General features: G+C 35.9%; 1 pseudogene; it reads left to right on the forward strand.

Annotated features, from left to right (window-relative positions):
• The first annotated feature begins 637 nt into the window (after positions 1–637).
• Positions 638–4,397, forward strand: LOC116122304 (annotated as a pseudogene).
• Positions 4,398–5,008: the final 611 nt, after the last annotated feature.

Below are 5,008 nucleotides of genomic sequence, written 5' to 3' on the forward strand. Positions count from 1 at the left end.
AGCTTTTTTTTTTTTTTTTTTTTCAATGAAGTTCTCAGATGAACTCTTTCCAGCAACATTCGGATTTACTTCTCAGAAATGCTTTTGTCTCTGTAACAATTGCTTTCCTATAACATTGTTGGATATGTTCATACTTTGTATGATCTCGACGGATTATCGATTTACACCACTATTAAGGATCCACTATTTGAATTTAAAATTATTGTAAGAGTGAATTGGATACTTTGAGATTATAATTATAATAGATTCTGAAATATAATAAATACTCTTATTTGAATATTAGACGTGATTCTTTATGGAACGATAAGATGAATTGATTGTCTATTGTGTGTGTTTGGCTGTGTTTCAACAAACATAGGTAACTGTAGGAAGGTAGAATAATTATTACAAACTAAGGATGAGAGAAAAAGCAGTCGCGAATACATATTGCTCAACGACAAGTCGTCCAGTTATATTTCACTGAACGACATACATACTTTACTTTCTGATAAATATGCCATACAAATAAATTAACATCTGACAGCAACTTAACAGCTCAAACTTACAGAGTTTGGATGACCAAATATGGTGCCCACGTCTGCGTTTTTCCTCTGCTGGGCCCTTGGATGTTTGCCACCTTGTATAGATTAGATATCCAATGGCTGAAATCGTTGTAGACTTCCAGTTGACCCCGCAAATGCTATCAGAACTTGGAAGTTTGTCAGTTGCTCTCAAGAAGACAACTGACAGCATGTTGCAGAAAATAAAAAATAAAAAACAAGGAAAACGACACATTTCACTAATATTCTTTTTATTTTTTTAAGCATTTAGATATGGGTTAAATTGTTATAATAAGTTTTATATCATAAGAGAATTTCTCAATCCCCACGTTTTCAAATCGTGTATCAAAAACCTAATTTTTTGAATCGATATCGCGTACGTATCGTATCGTATCAAGATTGTCTTTTCTAAAAAAATTAATAATCAAAACTTTTTAAAAATTAATATAATCACCAATATTAATAAAAGAATTTAGGGTATTATTGACTTTAATTATGATATTACATAATTAAAATTAATCACAAAATTCCAAGATCAATGTCAATATCTATATCTCCACTTATATTATTATTATCATGTAAAATGGGCAATACTATTCCTCTTCACTTTCTCCATGTAAATGGTAAATTTAGACAGATTTAATGAATCGGGTTGGGTACTCGTTTCACCCGAAATTTTTTTTGAACTTGGCCCAAATTAATAAAATCGTATCGATTTATCGTATTTTTAAGGATACGATATACGATCATATCGTAGATATATCAAACGTATCGAAGGGTTTAGGATACACTCTCTAATACGTATCGTTGGTGATCTGTATCGAACGTATCGTATGATACTATCGGTATTGTAGGATACTAATACCATACCATACCCCAAACCATTCGATACGTTGTTATTATGATTTAATACATTTTTTAGACATAAAAGGAAGTTATTTAGTTAGGAATAAAAAATTGTTATTATGATTTAAATACATATTTTAGACATAAAAGAGAGTAATACTGAATGAATATGATTATAATTTTTTGGCCATAAATAAAAAATAAAAAAAGATATTTCTTTTTCTTTTTCTACCATCATATAATTACTCTTAATGATCAAGAATCATATGTTTTTTTCTTTTGGGAACAGTGATAATTCCAAGTCATTGAGAAAGTCAATTAAGAGTTAAGATAATAAATTATGATTAAGAAAAATAAGGTGATGAAAGGTGGTTCTGTAGTTACTTTACTTCATCCCCCAAACAGAAGCCTCTAAATTATTCATTTCATTCATCCATTCAGATCATCAAACCTAAATATAGTCGAGGTTTGCTGACACAACACACATTAATACCCACTTCTTGGTGTCAGCATCAAACTCATCATCATTCTGTCACTTCCCTCCTCTTCGCTGTGTTCTGTTCTGTTCTGATGGGTTTCATTAAAAAGGAACCAAAAATTTCTCTATCTGTTTGCAGTTGTGTCGCTGGGGATTGGTCAAGAAAACATTCTCAAAAAAATCAAAACAGGGGAAACGAACTCTTTTTTTATCTAAAAACCCAATCTTTGTTGTAAAGCTCCAAGCTTTGTGTTTTTTGATATGGAGTTAGTGCCATTCAGGGGACCCAGATGGGAAACCCATTTCTACAACTATTCCATGGGAGGACTGTTTATCAGCCTCATTTCGTAAGCCTCGCCAAACCCTCCGCCTCACGCGCCGCCACCTGAAGACCACGCGCCGCCAGCGCCACAGCCGGAGAAGGGAAAGTCCACTGACCCAGTTCTAAAAACACATTGTCTGGTGATCCTCAGGTAGACTTGCTCTTACATGCCATGGCTCATGCTGGTCTTGCTTCACTATTTTTATTCTATACTTTATATGCAAGCTATTGCAAGAGTATCTTAGGCCAATTCAGTGGGCCAATTGTGCTCAATTCCACTGAGAGGTATTCAACAAGCCTTTTGCATTTTGGAGTGAGCCCTTGAAACTTGGCCTTACTGAGACTGTGCTTGCTATTCCTGTGCTATGTTTAAGGTTTTCATTGGTACTCTTTTGGTATATTAGATGTTTTCTTAAAGGTTTTTCTAAAAGATCAAAAGTAATCGTTCTATGCGTTTCGGACTGGATTTTCGAAGTTACTTAGGTGGCTGGTGTCTTTTGGTGTGTTTGTAATTGCTTATGAAGGTTGTTTTGGATCATTGGTGATACTTGGTTTGGGATTTTGTTTAGTACAAGAATGTCGATTCAACCATGTCGGCTGTTTCTTCATTTAGGTCTAATAGTTTTAGGCGTAGTCCAGTTAGCGCATTTTTCACACGAGGCATATGAAAGGTTGGAAACCATTGTAGCAATTGGGTTGATTGTTGGTATGATTGTGTGTTTTTGAGTGGAATGATATTTTCTCTATAAGATTGGTTTTGAGAAAAGATGCTGTGATTTCAATCAAATCACATGTTGAGGAGAGTAATTATGCCGAGAGAATGTGTGTTACAGTGGATGGAAGAACGATGTGCCTGGAATGGTGGATAATACACTACCACAGTTTATGAGACCGTGTCTGAGATAGATAGCTTGGCGATGCAGTACAACTTGACTGAATTTGTTACGGGGATTAGCATTTCGTGATAGCACCATCTGGTAATTCCTCAGGGAAATCAACACTTTGATGAGCCCCTCTCCATATGCTAGAAACTTGTGGTTTAAGGAAGAGGGTATAATCGAGATGGGGACAAATTTATACAGAACTCAATGCTATTATTCAAGAATTGACAATCACTAGGGGTGATCTAGTTGAGAAGGCAAGGGTTCGCTGCCCAAGAGTGAATGTGTCACAGCGTTTATTTGCTAGTAGTGCATCAGTTTTAGGTGGTAGTGCGAAGCTTATGTTCTCCATCGGACATTCCATAATATCTGGAGCTGCGGGTTTTCAATTTCGTGTCTCAGTTGATATTATTCTTGTGGGTTTTGTATTATCTTATTACGTCGAATCTGGTAGTAACAGACAAGTAATGTGTATGCTTCCGATTTCAAAGTCTGCGAGGGTCAGATGTGTTGAAGTTATTGATAATGCTTTTTCCGGTGTTCTTTTGGCCACAGCCGAAATTGCATTTTTTCAGGGATGTCTTACATGGCTATTGTTTAGACTGTACAAAATACACTTCTTGTATATGTCAACCATCCTTGCTTTGATCAACCCACTTTTCCCAATCTTTCCATCTTGGTTTGCGACAATACCAGCTGCTGTCCAACTCCTGCTTGAAAGTAGATATATTCATGCCATCATCTTGTCTGTTATGCATCTTCTCCTTATGGAATATGGAGCATCTGAAATTCAGGAGGATATACCCGGTTATAGCGCATACCTCACAGGACTCACTAATTGGTGGAATGACACTGTTTCCATCTGCATTGGAGTAATTGATAAATATTTAGTGTTTTATGATCATGATTTCTCCCCAACTTTCCCTTGAATATGCAATCTTTTTTTCGTTTCAGCAATTTGAAAGATAGTTTTCCCAATGACTTAACACTCTGATTCACATCTTTCTAAAGCATATCCCTATTCTGTAGGACACAATCTCATCTTGATTTTTTGATAGTGATACACCATCTGTGCTAATCAGTTTACATGGAACATTGACGAATTGCTTGATCAGAAATGTAATTGCTGCTGGTTGGTTTTAGGTTTACTTATCTTCTCTAACATTCTGCAGGAGCGATTATGGGCCGCTGATACACAGTTGGATCGCACTGAAGGATTTGTATCTGAATTTGTTCTAGGGGAACCAAAAGACAGGAGAATGCAGTTTGAGAGCCTGCTTCCTATTCATATTTATTTGCAACCATGTGGAGACCTCATGTACACTAGTTAGAGCTGCTTGGATCAAGCTACAGAAATGGTTGCTGATTAACATGATTCAATTGTTGGCGATGCTTCTTCCTCACATGGTGTGCTTCATTATAATTATTTTTTTTTATATAGTTCTTATTATTCCATCACAGAGTATGGCTTCCTTTTCCCCTTTTTTTGTAGAGTTTTGAGGGATAGACTGAAGTTCAGAATTGTGTTCGTTTTTCAAAATTGTAAATTCATTTGTAAGAATAAGAATATGTTAAGTCCCTATGTTTGGAACGTATAGTTTGTGATCCTTTCATGTATGCCACTTTGTTTTTATGTTTCAATTTGCATTGAGCACTGAAAGAAAGACACCACTGTTTTAAAACCCTCCGTTTAACGAGACTGTGACTTTATCGGATCGGGTTAACATTCTTCCTATTCACCCAAAACTTTAGAATTTGGTGATAATCGTCCAACACATTGAAAGCCAAGATGTTGGGTTTTTTGAAGAGAAAGTGTCAGTGAGTGCAAAGGTGTGGTGGAGTTGATTTCGATGAGTGAACGATCAAAATCGAAAAAACTAACGAGACAACAGTCGACTTTTGCCGACGATTGGTGGCTAATGAGGGTGGGTTTAGTGGGTTT

Source organism: Pistacia vera, unplaced genomic scaffold (assembly GCF_008641045.1).
Source record: "Pistacia vera cultivar Batoury unplaced genomic scaffold, PisVer_v2 Contig133, whole genome shotgun sequence".
Classification (NCBI taxonomy): domain Eukaryota; kingdom Viridiplantae; phylum Streptophyta; class Magnoliopsida; order Sapindales; family Anacardiaceae; genus Pistacia; species Pistacia vera.